Source organism: Etheostoma spectabile, unplaced genomic scaffold (assembly GCF_008692095.1).
Source record: "Etheostoma spectabile isolate EspeVRDwgs_2016 unplaced genomic scaffold, UIUC_Espe_1.0 scaffold379, whole genome shotgun sequence".
Classification (NCBI taxonomy): domain Eukaryota; kingdom Metazoa; phylum Chordata; class Actinopteri; order Perciformes; family Percidae; genus Etheostoma; species Etheostoma spectabile.
Genome location: NW_022605596.1, coordinates 843,171 through 863,075, shown reverse-complemented (window position 1 = coordinate 863,075; position 19,905 = coordinate 843,171). Strand labels below are relative to the sequence as shown.

The following is a 19,905-nucleotide window of genomic DNA, read 5'->3' as shown; positions in this document are numbered from 1 at the left end:
ATTGCTGTGCAATATTTATATTTATCTATATAGTACTTAACCATTAATTACTATGCAAAATGTATCTATTATTAGTACCTAACCCTTTCATTACAGTGCAAAATGTATCTATTGTTTTATACTATCTCCTTTCACACAATGTATTCAAGCCATATGTATATGCATACAGTTGCTCCCGAATGCACCTGCCCCCCCCTCTTTTTTTTCTCTGCACTACCTACATGTACTTTTTTTTTAAATTTTGACTTTTGATATTTTGATATTTTATATTCCTGTCCATATTTTGTGTCAACACTGTAAAAGGATTGCTTCAATCTAATTGCACAGGTACTGTGTACTTGTGCATAGACAATACAGACGTTCTCTATTCTCTATTGAGATTCTCTTGCCAGCTACTAGAAGACTTACAACTTTCAGACAGGTTGCTCACGTCACATCTACGCTGTCAAGCTCAGTTGGAGGCTGCGCAGTAACGCTCAGCCATCACCGGAAAAGAGCTTCTAATAAACGGGAGCTGTTGGTCCACTTCTTTAACTGTCTATGATGTGAACACGGTTTTCCCTGGTCATGACTCGATAAAGTGAACTTTGTCCTGAGCGTAGACCGGACACATTAACAGTCTATGTTCCTGAGGCGGGAGACTGAGGTGAGCGTTAGCTGTTTTTAGCTAACTAGCTAGCTATCGATATGGTATTTGTACACTCCCTAATTGCAGAGAAATGTTAGTTGTCACACTGACAACTAAGAGTTTACACACTGTTTAGTTAGCATGCAGCTGGCATACTTTCAGAGTGTGTGTGTGTGTGTGTGTGTTGTGTGTGTGTGTGTGTGTGTGTGTGTGGGTGTGTGTGTGTGGTGTGTGTGTGTGTGTGTATAAATATATTACAGCCACAGAGTCAATAAAGAACATTGTAGCTTAACAATGGTATACCATTTAGATAAAAGTTGTCTAATAACCTGTTGGCTAATGCAGCACTAACTTGAGTGAAGTATGGAGAAAAACGAGTGATGTCAGGGTGGTGCCCTGTTGTGTTGTTGTCAGGTCCGAGATGACTCAGGTGAGCATCAGCAGTGGGGGGAGGCGGTCGGCCTGGGCCTGTGGACCTGTGGGTCCTCCAGTCTCCCAGGTCCGGGTGGAGGTTCTCACCCTGGGCGGTTCATTAGATCGTGTGTTACAGAGGGAAGGATGGCCAGATGGAAGACGTAGTCCGGGCTACGACACCTGGAAGGTAGGAAGGGAATCATTGTTTCTTCCACGCAGGCTGCATGAAAAATACTGAAAGTGAAGGAAATGTTTGGATTCAGAATGTGATGATAATTTAAAGAAGCGTTTTGGTTTGCAGAGTTTCACAGTGTCAGTAACAGGCCATTTGCAGTCAGTGGTCAGAACATCCTTAACCCCCGTGTTGTCTTCCCACTGACCTGCAAAGTTTTGTTTTCTGAGTCCAAAATTCAAATAAAAAAACCTTTTTCTACGATTGGTTGCGTTTGTCAACATTTTTGTTCTTCCCTCGATGTTTTTGTCACTTTTTCAACAATTGTCGACGTTTTTCTGAGCCTTTTTGAAATTTAAAAAAATATTTTTTTTTTACATTTCTCTCTTTTTTTGTCACTTTGTTTTACATTTGTTCACATCACATCATTTGGCTTGAGGTCAACCAAATTCAAACAAGCCACGGGCGGGCTATATAACGTCCTAAAAGATGGGAAAGTTAAAAAAAAAAAGCATGATAGGGACAACAGGCAGAGAAAAATGGCAGAAGGAACCTTTAGTAGCTCAGTCGTAGAGAGTTGGGTTGGAAACCGGAGGGTCACTGGTTCAAGTCCCCGTGGACCAAAAGTACGGAGCGTGGATTGTGTGGCTGGAGAGAGCCACTTCACCTCCTGGGCACTGCCAGGTGCGTTGGAGCAAGGCACCGTACCCTCCCCCCACCTGCTCAGGTCGCTGGTTCGGCTGGTGGCCACCACTCTGACATCTCTCCATTAGTGCATGTATAGATCCTGTGTGGTGGGTGTGGTGTGTGTGTGTGTGTGTGTGGGTGTGTGTAGTTCGGACTGGTGTAAACTAACCAAGTGTGGACACAGAGTGAAATTGTAATTCACCATAGGGGATCAATAAACCGATTGAAATTAAATTAAAAATAGTCCTAGAGACTTAAAAGACTCAAATCCTTGTGTCGAAATGTGGCTAGAGTGAGGTGGAGGTAGTGAAGGGACTAACCTGTGTTGTGTTGTCAGGTTATGTGTCGATAAGCGGTATCTGGGAGCGTTGTGGGCCGCGTGGCCAACCGGATCGCACGGGGACGCTTTGTCTTGGAGGAAAAGAGTACCAACTAGATTCAACAATGGAACCAATGCACTGCACGGGGGCTGCGGGGCTTAATAAGGTAAGACTCAGGGAATATGTGGTTGTGTTTTGTAGGAAGTTTCTAGTGATTTCTGTAGAACCTTTCTTTGACTTGTTGCACATCGGGTTTCCCACACAGTATCAGGTACATGAGGGTATGTAATAAGAGTAGTAATATGACTAATATTAATTGCTTCAGAAACAAAGAAACTATTTGCAACCTCCTTATTTTAACAACTCATTAGTAAAATGCACCAAAATGCAAAATCTGTTTATGTTTTGTAATGCGTTTCTGGAATCTAAAAAAACAAAATCGGATTTTTAAATAACCAAATATTCGTATTGACCTTAAACATCTTAATGGGTCGGGCTCTATTTCAGTCTGGGACAAAGTACAAAACAAAGTTTAATATTTGCCAGTTGCTATGTTTACATATTTTACAAGGGCCACAATGACATAATCCGCAACACACAGGCTTAATGGTTTTAAAAGCAGCAGTCTGCTCATCAGGCTGAGGGCTAAACTGTACGCAGAATTGGCTAATTACTGTGAATTCAATTAACTGCTTCATCAACTAAAACACCACACACACAAAAGACTCTACACCTAGAATACTGTATGAGGAGGACTGTGGTCTTTGTGCCACACATCGAGCTGTTGTGACTGAAGTCCTGTGGATTCTGTTAATCACGGGGCCAAAAACAACCACTTTCATCATTGCACTGCCTGGGGGGATTTAGTGCACGTTAAAGGGAATGAGGTTAAAATGGAGAGAGAAAGGGACGGCATCGGCAGCTGACAGCAGAATTAGAAGTTTCCCTGCTGCGGGGAGGCTGGTTTGACTTTAGGAACTAAAAGTAATGAGCTATCTAAGGGGTACTATCCCACTTACAGTCCCAGTTTACACACAAACTAACTAAAATGAACAAAATGCACACTAGCACCCGACTATACAGAACTTTTGAGACCAATAAATCCAGTGGAGATGTATTTACTATATTAACATTAATTTGTTATTGCTGCTAATGTATGAAATTACGTGAACACTCTAGATTCAAATGTGTTTTACTTCTGCCTTTTGAAACAGAAATAACACAAAACATTTAGTTTTGAAAATGACTAATGACCGATCCTCTATCTTTTTCATTTAAATCATCTGAAAAGATTAGAGACTAGAGGTGAATCAGTCCCACCATTAACACAGGTCACGTGGCAACAACGTGCTGTCCTTCTGAAGACGTTGGCCCTTTTTGGCCCTTTTTGGGCTAGAAACGGCCCTGTAGCCACTGGGGCAAAAGATGGAGGAGCTAGATGCAACTGTCACGGGAGATGTGTGCAGCATGTTGAAGGATAAATGCCAATTAGGGGTCTCTATGCAGCTTGGTCCCACAGGGATGGAGAAGAGTAAGTCAGTACATTCGTGGAAACATCAGTCACAGTTTGAGCTGTCACACGTTCTAACGCAGCGTTATTAGATTAGATAATAATTATTCATCCCACAATGGGGAAATTCCCTTATTACAGCAGCATTTTTCTACAGTAAACAAACCAACAAGCAAACAACATGAACAAAAAGACAATGTGAAAGATATAAAGTGACAATAAAAATAAAATGGATCCTTTATTAGTCCCACAAGGGGAAATTACAATTTTAAACTGTTGTTATTACACACATGTCAGTACTATACATGCCTAATGAAGAGATGTCAGAGTGGGGGGGCTGCCCATGGAATGGCACCCTGAGCAGTTGGGGTTCAGTGCCCTGCCAGAGAAACCTTGGCACTGCCAGGAGGTGAACTGGACCTCTCCAGCTACCAGTCCACCACCATTAGCTTGAACCAGCAACCTTCCGGTTACCAACCCAACTCCTATGGACCCCACCCCAAAAGATACTTCAGTAAAAGTTAGGTGGCATTGCAATGTAAGTGAATAAGTGACATGAAATTAAATAGAATAATATGTAATTAAATGATGTAGCAAAGTAATAACCATAGAATAGATGAAATTGAGTAAAATAAGTACCAGATTGGAAAAACATAAATACCGATAATAAAACTCACTGAATGCATGGCGGACGTTTTTAAAGTTAATAGTGAATATACACAGGTGTTTTTTCTAAGCCATCACTCCCATGAGACGTGTCCTGTAAGTGGAGTGTGTTATTTGTCTCTTTAGGCTATCTGCATGCAACAGCAGTGGAAGGTGGTGTACAGCTGAGTCTTACCAGTCCAGATGGGGACCAGGGTTATCCTGGGGAGGTTCAGGTCTCGGTCTCCATACACCCTACGGTAAGCACACGCCCTGGTAGCTGATCACGCTCCGACATTTTGCGGATCTTGACTTTTTCATGTAAATCAGTGGTTTGTACAGCCCCGTTGAGTAAGATTTGAGTTGTGTGTTCAGGGGGAAACACTAACTGCAGAATACCAAGCCAGGTCTACTAAAGCCACCCCCATCAACCTCACAACCACCTACTTACCTGGTGGACAGGTAAGAGCACACGATCAGCCGTTGTTACCATTGGGAAACATAATAAGGGGAATTGTTTGAGCTGGGCTGAAGGATTCATCTTCAGCGATTGGTAATTGTGAAGACCAGATTAGGTGCACTATGAGGTCCTGCATGGTCATACTGTTGACGTTCAAGTCGATTTCAACATAAAAGAGCAAGCACCCCCCCTCCCTAACTGTCATGACTAAACTGACCCCCAACCATCTGGTCGGTGATTGGTGATGTAGTTGTTTCCTGTCCTGTGCCTTAGTGTTTGCTTGACGTTTATGACCCCTGTTTTCTCCAAGACCGGGCTTTTTCATAGTGTATTTGGGGGGGGGGCGCTAACGGATCGGGAAGATGCCTACGATTGGAGACAAAAATCAATTGCCCTGAAACCAGCAGGAACTCATAGTGCAAGCTTCAGTTTGATTTAACATTCGTTATTTTTCTCTTGTTGTATCGTAATTACTGTTTTTCCTAAGATAAATGTTGGAATAATGTTACATATCACAGTGGCTCTTTCATTATTTTGTAACTTTAGTTAACATGGTCATAGAGGTGCGAAAAAGTAGCTAAAACAAATTTGCGAATCGCAATATCTGGCAAGAAAATCGCAATTAGATTTTTTCCCACAAATCGTTAGCGCTAGTTTCAACTCTCATTCGGGGCGGGCGGATAGCTCAGTTGGTCGAGCGGGTGACCGTGTATAGAGACACAGCGGTCCATGTTTGACTCTGACCTGCGGCCTTTGTGCAGTGATTCCCCCCCCTCTCTCCCCTGTCTTCAGCTGTCCCGTCAAAATAAAGGCAAAAAAATGCCCCAAAAAAAGATATTCCAAAAAAGAACTCTCCATTCAACTTGATCATTTTAAAAGTAGAATGAAGGAGGTCAAGCTAGAGAAAGGCAATACTAAGAGGAAATGCAGAGAGAGAGAGAGAGAGAGAAGAGAGAGGAAGAGGAACTCAAGGGAAAGATGAGGTTAGCAGTTAGTTCAGATTTTTTTTCTCTTTTGGATCTTAGATTTCTCACTCAGAACCCAAAATCACACCCAGCCCCCACACTAATTGGAACAATCACAAAACAATAAAATTGTTGCCAGGGCCTAGGGGTCTCTAACCTCAGTCACACCTGTGGTGACATGATGAGACCGGTCTCCCCAGTTCAAGCGTAGTCCCCAGCCATAGCCCTCCGGGATCTCGTGTCATGGTTATTGAGCCTGACTGATAAAAGATTTAAGGCTTTTATGATAATATTGGTAATGAAATCCCATATGCGATATATCGGCGAAATATGTTTAAAAGTATTAATCCAGAAACAAAACAAAAAGATTTACCGAACAGTAGTTATTTGTAGTTATATGAGTTCCACTAAAATAACATGATAATAATTGTTTTGTACAACACAGAACATCAAAATATATTAAAGGTCTGATAATAAAATATATAAAAAACTAAAACTAAGATATGAAACTTAAAGTCCTTGAACAAAAACACATAACAAAAAAAAAAATCAGTGTTGCCAACAGGGACGTCTTAGAGCTGGTGACAGACTATGAGCTCTACAGGGACGTTGTAGAGCGTCCTTGTGGCAGACTATGCAACGCCATCAATACAGGGACGTCGTAGAGCGTCCTCTGGTGGGACAGTATGCAACGCCATCACTAACAGGGAAGTTGTAGAGCGTCCTCTGGTGGACGGAATATGTAACGTCTGTGTGTGTGTGTGTGTGTGTGTGGGTGGTGTGTGTGTGTGTGTTGGGTGTGTGTGTGTGGTGTGTGTGTGTGTGTGTGTGTGGTGTGTGTGTTGTGTGTGTGTGTGTGTGTGTGTGTGTGTGTGTGTGTGGTGTGTGGTGTGTGGTGTGTGTGTGTAGGGTGCAGCAGACATCTATGACACACAGTATCCCATCAGTGCTCAGTCAACTGCCGTGGACGACTATCACGATTCCTACAGGTAACAGATGTCCTGTTGTCTCCCAGCAGAACCAACCCCTCAAGAGAAAGTTTAAAGCCATTGAATGATGAAGTGGGAAGTATGTAAAAAAGTAGAAAAGATCTTAGATCTTGAGCAGCTATGCAATAAGAAAGTATCGCATTTAAAAAACATTTCAGTATACATTATGTTTCTCTTCATCATTAAGGTCTTGTCTTTGCTCTTTGTCTTGGTCTTTTGTGTCTCCGTGGGGTTTTAAGAGGTTGGAGATACTGTTAGTTTAGTGCTCATGTGAATCCCGGTCACCATGTGGTTTGTACAGATAAAGTTAATTATGGTGTTTTTGCACCTGTTCCACAGAAGTGTGAAAGCCTCCTTGTGTGGGAGTGGGTTCCTACATGCTCTGTCAGATAAACTTGGCTATTACTCTGCAATTAGGTTGGTTTCCCCGACGACAGAGGAGAGAATGACTGTTTTGATATTATCCCGAATCTGTGTTAGAATGGGAATCCGGCTCAAGGGCCGAATAAGAACAAGATTGAAAATAACAATCAGTTCGAGAGTTAAAAGTAGAGGGCTGAACTGCAGTCCTGGAAAGTTGGGCTGTTCATTCCTGTGCCTCTGTGAGCCTTTCGGTCAGTTCCGTCAGTCCCAACAGGATGATAGTTGAGGGTGAGAGATAAGACAGACCTTCCTCCACAGCGCCTTATATATTATGCCCCTGTATTTAACATGGGGGTGTATACTTATGCCTGTATTTTAACATAGGGGGTGTATACTTATTGCCCCTGTATTTAACATAGGGGGGTGTATACTTATGCCCCTGGATTTTAACATAGGGGGGGTGTATACTTATGCCCCTGTATTTTAACATAGGGGGGTGTTATACTTATGCCCCTGTTATTTTAACATAGGGGGGGGATACTTATGCCCTGTATGTTTAACAATAGGGGGTGTGATACTTATGCCCTGTATTTTAAACATCTATGTTGTGAGATTGTTGTGAGACATGTCCCTCAGAGAGGTTCTCATCACCTAAATTAGTTCAATGAAACCATCACCATCAATAACCTCTTCTATCTGCAGGAGAGATCAAGACCAGTGGATGGCACGCCCTTTGACCTCCGAAAGCCTCTCTGATTGGGCCCTCAGCTGAAGGAAGTTCCAGGTCGGGGTTGACCATAATTTCTGTCGTGGTCACCGGGGACACCTGGACAGAAAGACACGCTGCCAGGTCAGCTGCAGAGGACAACACACGCTACACACAACAACAACACACATACCTTTTGTCTTTAATCTAATCTAGCAGGAAAACTGTTCCTTCGTCTCAGAGTGTGTCACCCAGCCCCGTGGGCGGGTCCTGGGGTTTCACCAGCCAACCAGGAGTCCAGGTTACACTGCCAACTTCCTGGATGCTCTATAACAGGAAAGGGCGGGGGTCAGGTAAGGGAAGCACCGCTCCTTCTGTCTGGAGACACAGAATTGGCGGATGCTGTCAACCAGGTAGATGATGAGGAGGATGAATATGAGGAGGTGATGAGATGTTACAAAGCTGTCGTGTGAAGGTATCTATTGGTGATAAGTATGTCAGCAGCTGTGTACTCTCTAATCTACTGAACAGGACCTGTTGTGTTCCCACTGTGTATGTAATTGTTTAGTTAAAACTATTTATTTTAGAATTGTAAGCACTATTTGCTTTCTAAATACATAGAATAGATTAAATAAAAAAAAAAAAAAATAGCAACCGGAAAAATCAGTAGGCAATAAGGATACGGTCTGTCTCTGCAGCAATGCAGAATCATCCAGGTCCGCATTGGGATGCATAATTCTTTTCATGCCCTACTCCACATACAACTTTAAGTTTTGATGCAAAATTATATCGATTATTCTTTGCAAACTAAAACCAGTGTGTTAGCGTGACACTGCAAGCCTGTCGGTAATTTCAGGCAACCATATATAAGGCTGAAGAAGTGTGTGTGTGTGTGTGTCTGGTCTGTGTTTTGTGTCTGTGTCGGTCTGTCCAGGTTTCGTTTCCTGACTGTCTTCTGCTCCTGGTGAGGGAACTACAAAACATGTCACTCGCTTCACCTTCACCACCGTGGGATCATGTGACCTTTCCCAACAGTAGGACAGAGAAGAAGAAAATGGTACTTCTATATACAGAAGGAGTGCAGTATCGATTGTACATATAATTTTTCGCAGTAAAATCATACACTATACTGTTCAGCGGACAGTGCAACTCAGCTCCCTCTCTGGAAAAGGGTAACTGATGCATATCTTATCATTGAAAAATGCCAATACACTACCTTCCTGGCAGAGTAATTAACGCTGTGATGTCAGGTCTGAAGAAGTGACCAAAATTAAAAAATAAATAAAAATAATGTGATTTGTGATCCGTGCCATGCCATTATTATAATAAATAAATAAATAAAGGTTTTTGACTAATCTGGTTATTGCCCATTGTTCCACTGCGGTGTTTTCAGACAGATTGGTCCCTGTCCATGATTGTTGTAGTCCATGGTTGTATTTATGCAGTATTAACAAATAGAGAGCACACTGGTAGAGTATGGCCACATGTACAAAAGGATCAGTCCCTGAAGCAGCAGCTGCAGGTTAACTCCAAAAAACCATTTAGAGAGCAGTCAAGCTGCAGCTGTTCACATTATTCATATTAGTAACGTATGTGTGTTATCATCTTTACAAAGGTGAACTATTCCTTAACATTAGGTGAGGAGGCGGGTTTGGGCGAGAGGGAACTCTGCCAAGAGACAGTGTGCGTTGCTATGGCAACCTCTTTCCACACTCAAAGAGGATTTTAACTGAGATTTCATGAAAAGGTTCGAGCCTCGCTGCAAAGGAGCTGGATGTCCATCGGTCTCTGGCTGTGGAGCTCTGACAGAGAGCATCACACTGCAGCTGGATATGGATTTCATAAGAAGTGAGCGCTCACAGTCAACTTCACCTACTTCACTTTAGCTGCTTTATTTTTCTCCAAAAAACTCTCAAAGAACTAATCATTCATTTCTTAATCCAGGAATTCTACAGAGATGAAACAAAGTGTTTCGTGCTTTCGGACCATAGTAGCAGGAGAAGTTACCCCTCCTTGATGTCATATCCTGGAAATAAGTCAGGGGGGGGGGGGATGCAACACTTCAAGCCAGGCCGAGCGCCATGCGTCATATTAGAAGCTTTAACATTTAGCCGTGTGATTCCTTGTTTTTTGGAATTGCTAGCCCATTCAACCCATAAGGTTTGTTTTTGTTTACTTATAACCCTAGACATGCACTCTAATCCATATCAATAGCAATTTAATACAAAAATAGATTTCTTCCTTACTATTGTGAAACTATAAGGCAATAATAATAATAATAACGTTAGCTATACTATTAGTTGATACATATTAAACTAGACGGATATCCTCATTTCACCACCTCCACCCACCATCTGCAACGCTCACCCCGAGCTATAGCCATCTAATCCCATCTGAACAGGTGATTCTTTCTATGTCAAGCTTCGTTATCAAATTATTCACTTGCTTATGAGGGAATGCTAAAATCAATGAAATCTCCACATACATTTTCACCTGCCGCCTGCACATGTGTGATCACCTGTCCTCTCCAATTCATTCATGATAAGAAACTTTAAAAGAAATTCATGCATAAAATGCAGTGCATGATAGCATAAAGTGTAAATAAACTGGTTATTCTGATTGAAGATGGCTCTAAATGAGTCTCCTAAACCAAAAGTAGAAGGAAGCAAGCAGCCCGTTGAGTGGGCACTGCATAAGGTTTTTTTTATTTATTTTTTATTCAGGAAAGCATTTTGTGCTGATTGTTTTCTTGTTATTATCTCCGTGTAAGCACTTTGAGATTCTTGGAATGAAAAGTGCGTTTAAATAAAATGTATTATTATTATTAGTTATTATTAAAAATCTTCATGCATGTACAATTAGTTTTAAGTTACTAACGGTTGAAAAATAATTTGAATTTTCATATTAGGTTATACAGAACAAGTAGCTTGTGTTCATTGTCATATGACAAAAGTTAGTGTTTATGAACATACCATATGGAGGGTTGGTGGTAGGCAACTGTGGAGCAGTCCAAGGGAGGCATTTTGTGTTTGCATGTTTTTAATTGGTTTTGGCGGTGCCATCAATAGCTGACTGTTTGTTGTGTAGTACCTTTTTTGCATGGTTCTTTTATTGTGTTGCTTTGGGCTTTAAGATGTTTATTTTGGGGTTTTAATTTGTGTACAGTGACAATGACTTGGCCTTGCCCCACCCCGGTGCAATTGCACCATAAGAGCACCTGGGAACGAGTGAAGCAGACCATTTAAAAATGCAGAGTGATGGACTGAGCAGCATGAGAGGAAAAGAACGGCCACAGGACTGGTGACATGAGGCGATGGGACGGGAGCAAGCCACCTGCGGTTAAGTGGGTTAATTAATGATGAAACCAGATTTATCAGAAAAATGAACACTGACACAACATCACGTAATAAGAAGGACAGAAACCATGTGGCCTGGTTCCCATCTGTAGGTTAGTTCAGTTGGTCCAGACCAGGGCGTTTGCACGAAAGTAGAATAAAGATTCCAGGATGATGATGAAAAAAACGCAGCTGACTTAGTGATGACTGCTCATCGCGGCTTAACGGTTGCATGTTTGCGAGCCAGGATGAACAGGTGGAGTAGTCCAGCACAGGTGTAATAGCTGGGATAAGTGCACGTTCACGGCTTTCTCAAATAGACCCGTATATCGATCACAGATTTACTGATGCGAGATGAGAAGACGCATGCGCCACGTTTCACCCAATGAGCAGCAGGTCTGATGGAAAGTAACGAGGAGGTGAAGAGTATAATATGCAGAGAGGGAAATAAGGCTGTTGTCAAATGGAGAGAAAAAGCCAACATAGCGGTGACGACGAATGGGTGGGGTTGTAAAAATATAGCCTTGCCTTAAAAGTGAGCAGAGGGAACTAGTTATCGGAAATGGACCCTAAGGGACTCTAGGCTTAATTTCAACCCTTATTCACAACGCGAGAACATGTTTACAACCATGCACAAACTCTTTAAGCTATATCTAATTCTTTGTACAATTATATGTTCATACAGACAATCAGAAAGGGACCACAAGAAAAGTAGTAAGTGACTTCAATACACGCTGTGAGCATATGTAAAACAATATCATTTTTTTATTCTTCTGACAAGTGACAGCACCAAATAAAAAGATACAAGAAGCATTGGTTGTTCCCGGTGTGATGATGGAATTACACTATTAGTAGCCTACTGTAATAGGCCACGTTATTAGTCGGTGATGGGAGACGTTATTGAGAAGGTATGAAACCAATGTAAGCTATTATAAAAAACATTAGGCTACTAGTACAGGAAGTAACACAAAGTGTCTTTACTAGAGAAGGACACAACAAGTAAGATTAAATATGAATGTATTGGTCTGACCAGTCTGCCAATCATATCATCTGGATATCGCTACATTATATCGGCTGGGAATATCGCTACATTAATATCGTCACACTTAATCTCCAGAGCGGTCCTGTATGAACCTGAAGCTGAGACCACGGACGCTGCGCTGCTCATCTCTATTTACAGAGGGTGGACACTGACGCGACGCACGGGTCTGCCGCAGGGCAGCGGCCACGGGCACCGGGCACCGGCCACGGGCAGCGGCGGCACGGCGCCACCGGGCAGCGGCCGCCACGCCAGGCAGCCCGACACACTACCGTCCCACCGGAAAAGGTCCCACTCCGCATCAGGTGCCAGTGCAACCATTCTAACATCTAAACAGCTGTAGTAGGGTTTTAAATCAAACTTCGACCAACAATAGTGACAAGTAGGCTAATGGGCATGTTAATAAAAATAAAGCAGAACACATGCGAAGAGACAACGCAATAAACTGTTAAACATGTTCATTTCGGATCAGACGGCAGCTGATTTGAACATGAGACTCCAGGATTATCTAGCCGGCTGTAGCGCTGCTACTGGGACAGGCTAGCGTAAAGAATAAATCTCCATGGTACTGGCTGGGCTTAATTCAATTGGTTTCGTGCAATCGAGGCCAGCTAATTCATCCAGGATAACTTGAATATCCGCGCTTAACGTTTATCCTAGTTTCGTGCACAGGCCCCAGTTCTGCTTCCAGATATTGACCTAATATTCACCGAGAAAAAAACGCTGGAGTCTATCAATCTGATGTTGAATGAATCTGGCTTAAAAAGGGGATTTTTTTTTTTTGAATAGCCTGAAAAAGAGTTAAAATATGGCCTTTACATTAACAACCTGAAAACATTTCAAATTTGCTAATTGACATTTGAGCCCTTAATTTAAAATCTGTATCATAATGGTTTATAGATTTTTTTTAACTAACCAAACCGTCTACCATGTGGACTGACTGGTCACATCAATAGTAGGGCAACTTTGAAAATATATTAGTTTCACAACCAAACGTAGCAATGTATGTAGCCTTAGTGAAAGTCTAAGAAATACTATAGCGTTTATTTAGAATTACTGAACATAAATGTTACTGTGTCCAATCTATTAAACGCTGACGTGAGCTACTGTTAGCTTGTTTGCAGCATGGTGGTCCAATGGTTAGCCTCACAGCAAGAAGGGTATGCAAACAATCCGGGATCCGGGCCTTTCTGTAGGGGGTCTGTATGTATGTTCTCCCCATGTTTGTGTGGGTTTCCTCAGGTGCCCGGTTTCACCCAACATCAGAAAAATGTACTAGGTTTCTCACTTTAGTGCCCTTGATCAAGGCACCTAATTTAAGAAAGAATCTTATGAATGGGGAACATAGGGCTGTGGGACATTAGGGCTGTGGGACCATGGTGGCTGGGTCCATAGGCCTTGGGACCATTGGGCTGTGGGTCCATAGAACTGTGGGACCTATTGGTCTGTGGGCATAGACTTTGGGACCATTAGGTTGGGGTTCATTAGGTTGTGGCTCATGGGCTGTGGGTCCATAGGACTTTGGGACCATAGGTTGTGGGTTCATTAGGTGTGGGTCCAGTGGGTGTGGGTCCATAGGACCTGGGGACCATAGGACTTGGGACCATGGGACTGGGATTGGGAGGCATGGCGGGACCATCATAGGGTTGTGGGGACCACTGGGCTGTGAGTCCATAGGGGTTGGGACCATTGGCTGTGTGGTTCATGGGCTGTGGGTCCATTGGGCTGTGGGACCATTGGGCTGTGGGTCCATAGGGCCTTGGGACATTGGGCATGTGGGTATAGAACTGTGGGACTATTGGTCTGTGGTCCATTAAGATTTGGGACCATTAGGTTGGGATTCATTAGGTTGTGGGTCCATTGGGCTGTGGTTCCATAAGACCTTGGGACCATAGGACCTTGGGACCATAGGGCTGTGGGGCCATTGGGCTGTGGGTCCATAGGGGCTGTGGGTCCATGGGCTGGGACCATAGGGATGACCCCAGGTCAGCACCCTAGAACCTGCTGGATGCGCTACCAACTACTCATTACAACATTAAATAAACCTTCTCATTTTATAATGTAACTGATAGACATTATGACATAATTACCCTCTCACTCCCTCCCATTGTAAGTGTGAATCACCCTTTTAAAAGGGTGAAGTGAAAGGATTGAACTGTGTTCTTTCAACTGCAGTCTGTCAAACAGGCCGCGCTGCCTGAAAGCTGATCTGAATCGCAGAGTCTGTGTGACAACACGCTGTGTGGGAAAGATGTGAACAAAGGGAGCATAAGTGTGTCTGCGGGCTTAGACAGGGAAGACGCAGAAAAAGGCTCGCCATATTGCATTATTCCGTGTAGGATCCCCCTCCCAGTCACACACACAGATCATAGATACACACATCATGTAGAAATAGATGCATGATAACACACTGGTTTGTTCAAGGCTGAGTTCTTGTTACAGGGTAGAATAAAGTAAAAATAAATTGTGCACTGACCATTTTGGTCATTTTAAGGGGTGTGCCAAGACTGACATTACACTGTCATAACTATAACATGATACCTGCCATTACACATTAAGCAGTTTAAATACACATCGTGTACATAAATCAAGATTTTTCCAAACGGCTGAGGAAGAAAAGAGGATCTTCTGAGATGAGATGAGAGAGAAGTCAAGAGCAAACGTATTTATGCCATAATCAGCTACAACAAGCAAATTGTTAGGACATAGTTTTGGTAACATTGATCTTTACAAATAGATAAGCGACAAGACTTTGTTCAGGACTGTACACAGGGAAATGGAGGCTTTTATACATTGCAGTTTCTTAGAAATTACAAGGACGAAAAAGTCTTTAAACGGACAGATGTAAAGTTATTTGCTGTCAAAGTGGCGCTAAAATGATGGGAGGCAAAGGATGCTAACGGCGGTGATGGCTTGTTAGCCTCAGAATATCCCCATAGGTTGTACGCTTTCCGGATGCGCTTACCCCTTGCCGTTTACTAGGAACAAAGTTACGACATAAATAACAAAAGAAAAGGCCATATTATCAATCTAAATTGAGAAAATAAAAGTGATAACAAAACTTATGGAAACACTCTAATATAAGTGGGTAAAAAACAAAACCATAACAATTTGTGAACATGGTGATGGATTTATTGACAAACCTCTAGATATAGCTAAACTATTTCCTAGGTAAAGTGGATTACAATAGAAATCAAATGTCACCTGCTATGGTCAGTTGTCCGAGTTAGTTATAAAACCAAAGATTATGTATGACAAAAAAAAAAGCAAATTTAACTTTAGTGATGGACGATAGTACCACAGAAGAGTGTGCGCCCGCTGTAGGCTGAGTCCTTTGCAGCAAAGGGCCCAGGTTCGACGTCCGACCTGCGGCCCTTCGCTGCGTGTTGCCCCCCCCAGCTCTCTCCCCTTTCTTGTCTCTCCATGTCACTCTGAATAAACACAACCAAAAACAAACACAAATAAAATACAATCTTGTCTTGAAATGCAATAAACCTGTGGGATATGACTATCTGGATGTAATTACAGGCTAGACATCTGGGTGTAGCTAAGCCTTGAGTCATGTCTTTAATTTATGGTCTAAATTGAAAGTGTTTACCCACAAATATGGAAAATGCAAAGATCAAAGGAGTAGAGAGCATTCACTGGACCAAATGGTCGCCCTATTGCATTCTGCCTGTTTGAGCAAAATCTGGAGGGAAGTTCATTCAAAGAACTTCAACTATATTTGAAAATATATATATTTATTACCATAACAGTATCAACTCGATTCCCACATGCATATTAAGTCGGGATGCAAACAATGAAAGGGTTAGGCGGGCACTTGTACTGCTTGATTCAGTGCAGCTTTTGATCTAATAGACCACCAATCTTATTGTTAAACTATCTGCATGCCTGAGAGCATTACTGAAATATATTCCATTATTACCTTTAGTAACACTATTACGTGCAAGCCACAGGCATCATTGGGACAGTTTCCATAGTTCATAGTCACAGATAGGTCATAACCACAACAGGGCTCAAGATCACTCTTTTTGAGGGGAAATAAACTTCAGTTTTGATTACTTTTAGTGGACAATACATATAAATGTTGAGTCGCAGCGACGACGAGTTACATGCAACTGCTGCTGCTTACTTAGCGTGTTTACAGGAAGGAAGCACTGCCACATGATGAGGCAGATACTGTTGACCACGATGTCATGATTTGATGGTGAGTGCTGTAACTGGATACGTTCATTTTGTTTCTTAAAACTAGGAATAGCTTCTACTTGTACCATAATTGGTGCTTTGGACAGAAGCAACTGCCACTGTCACCAATGAGGCAGAATCTCAGAGGCAGATATCGCAATACTAAAGTACGAAACCACTGAAGGGAAGTGGAACATCTGCTTTTTGTTGTGCTAGGGAACTGACCCCTGTGGAACACATAAGCCTAGGTACATAGTAGTATGTTTCAAAAACTACAAATGTTCATAATGGTTGCAGAGGCGAAGTTGAAAATCAGCTGCACATGTTTTATGACTAAAACAAATGCGCTATTGTACTGTAGTACAGTAGTACTTTAAAGTATGTAGTAAGTTAGCGGAACTTCCTGTTATTTTGTCAGCTTGTTCACCTCGTCTGCGAGTAGCTGGTGACTCATATATTACCTTCTATAGCTGTATCTCAGTACATGACAATCGCAAAGACGGGTTATTTATAGGCTAATCACGAAAATAGAACGACAGCACCGATTGACTTAGTATCCATGCCGTTAGCATCGTAGCTAACAGTATGTTACTTTGTTTAGACAAATTGTTTCACAACAAACAAACACTACTCGAATGCTGAAATACAATTCAAATGTGACTGGAATTCATGTCACAATAAAAAACATTATTTAGTTATAAAAAGCCAAATTATTGTTCTTTTAAACGGTGTTTTAATTGTACAATAAATGTATGAATCATGCAATAAAGGGAATTACATATATAAAATGTGTTTGATTTCACTAGTTTGTTGAGTTTCTTTCAGTTTTTTTAAAGTCCATAAATCCCCCAAATTTATGGGAGGCATTCAAAATGGCTATTTTTTGTTCAAAATGCTATGTTCTGCTTTACTTTCCACCACATCTGATAGATACTGGAAGCTAGGAAATTACATTGTAATGACTTTACCATCAGTCAAATGCCCCTCATTTTTAGAGATGGCAGTGTGTGATCAATCAGAGCCCCATCGTACCTCACACACTCGGTGACCTTTGTTTGGAGACGTTGTAGTCTGCAAGTTCAAAGAGCTTTCAGGAAGGTTGGGGGCCTTTAAGGACAATTGATTTTGGTGTTTGATGATGCGCAAATATCCCTTACCTCCCTCTCTCTCTATCTCTTCTTCCTATGATCGCATTTTTTAGGCTGTCTCCTTTTCTGTTTTATTTAGCCCACCATTCCCCTCTTTGCTCCTCTGCGCACTCCTCGCAGAGCATGGAGAGCTGTTGGTTGACGCATCGACGTCGGCCATCACAGCCCGTATCTCCAAGGCGCAGAGACATGACTGACCAAAGAGAGCAGCACGGGGCGGGATGTGTCCAGTCGCTCACACCCTCCACACAGAAAATCAATGGTGTTCGAGAGTGATAAAGAGACAGTACGACGGGGACCGAGAGTGGAACCGCGAAAAGGGGACAGGGACAAAATAAGAGCCAGACAGATACACGGAGACTGTTTAACGCGGTCCGACCCAACGGGAAAGTTGACATGGACGTGTCAGTTTGACTAGCTCCCAGACCGCTCTCTAACAGGTCCACCGCAGCCGCGAGCATGTTCGACGGCAGAAGGAGCCGCCAGCGCGAGGAAGAGGAGTACGGAAGGGCGGCAAAGAGCGGCTAAAACGGAGGAGAGGAGACGGAGAGAGGGGGCGACGCGGACGCGAGGAGAAAGAGAGGAGGGGGGAGAGGATTGGAGGAGGGGGAGGACGGACTCCGGCTCGCTGCCGGTAAACGTAGAGTCAGCGGGGGACACCGGGCCAGGTGGAGGGCAGCCATACGGAGCAGGAAAGGAGGTAAGGGGGCTAACGTTACCCGCGGACAGCATCACAGAACACCCGCGTGCGTGCGTGCGTGCGTTTGCGTCATGGGGGAGGCATGCCTTGTCACACACTAGGCTACAGCCGGGTCACTCTATGTCATGATGAACCCACTGACACACTACAGGAGGAGAGAATATGCAACAATGCATTTCACAACCAAGAACTAACGATAGAATCAGCTTTATTATTACTTCACCAGGGATGAGGACACATACGAGGAATTTTCTTTGGAGCATCGCGCTCACACTGTCTCACACATGCAAAACACCAAAACAAAATAGTACACATATATAACATACTTAAAAAGAAATAATATAGAGGCGGATTGAAGAAGAGTACAATAAAAAAAATTAAATGTGGAGATAGTGCAGGATACTGGGACACGTATGAACAGTGTGGAAATAGGAAATGAGAATGAGAATAAATTAAAATAACAAGTGAGATGTGAGAATGGGAATATGAATAAATACAAATAAGTGGAATAATAGTGGAACCAGTAACAGTGCTGTAGAGACAGTGGTACGGGTATTGACCGCGTATTAACTACATTTTATTTATACACTGATTTAAAATATCAGAAGCAAAAATTATGGACTATATCATACTAATATATATATATATATACATATATAATATATTCTTTTTTTCATGTAGGCCTATAAAAATACACATCTATTTGCTCAAGTTTTAGCTTAGTTATTTGGGGATAAAATACTCACCCTGGATTTTTTTTTTACAACTGCAGTTACAGTAACGGAGTAGGAATATGCAACAATGTATTAACTTCAACATTACTATTTATAACTGATAAATATAGAAGCAAAAAATGATGGACTACATCCTACTATAATTATATATATATTCTTTTTTTTCCTGTAGGCAATAAAAATACATATACTTGGCATGTAGAATATGCAAACGAGGCATTTAAACTTTAACAATAACTACTATTTATACACTGATAAATATAGAAGCAAAAAAGTGAACTATGCATTATATCCTGACTAATATATATTTATTTTGTGCCCTACACGTCAGGATTTTAGCTTGTGCCTGCATCTCAGCTAATTCTCCCACCAAATTGTGTTCATATACTATATACAATACATATACAAACAAAACTGCACATCTTATGTTCTTTGAGTCGTTTTTTATTTAGAAATATAACAAAAACATGAATACATTGTGATGAAGGTTGCTGGATATTATCCGTGTTTGACTCAAGACTTGTTTTAAACAAATGAAAAAACACACCAAAACAGTATTTAAAAGAAGTATTTACACACGGTGGTGTAATCAAGTTATGAAAAAAACCCATAATGGTGTGTTCATGATTCGACAGATAGACATGTGAGCTGTGCAGAGATGTAAAGTAAAGTGCCACGCGAATGGCAAAAGCAAAGTCCTTTAATGTTATATAAAGGGATGAGCCCTTCAAGGGCTCAAAGTCACTTGTTTGGATGAAATTACAGCGTGAAAAAGGAGAAGCGTTTTCGGTAAAATGGACATTTCCCAGTGGAATGACAGACCAAGTGGCAAGAAGAAAGCCGTTTTTTTTTTTTACCCCCCCTATCCGCATAGTGTGTTGGGATTTTATGTAATTTAGAGG

General features: G+C 42.0%; 1 protein-coding gene across 1 annotated transcript in view; it reads left to right on the top strand.

The window, feature by feature from the left end:
• Window positions 1-394: 394 nt before the first annotated feature.
• Window positions 395-19,905, top strand: part of galm (galactose mutarotase) — a 28,631-nt gene continuing 9,120 nt past the window's right edge. Inside the window, exon 1 of the mRNA XM_032511509.1 lies at window positions 395-646. The gene's annotated coding sequence lies outside the window, so the exon portion shown is untranslated. The remainder of the gene's footprint in view (window positions 647-19,905) is intronic.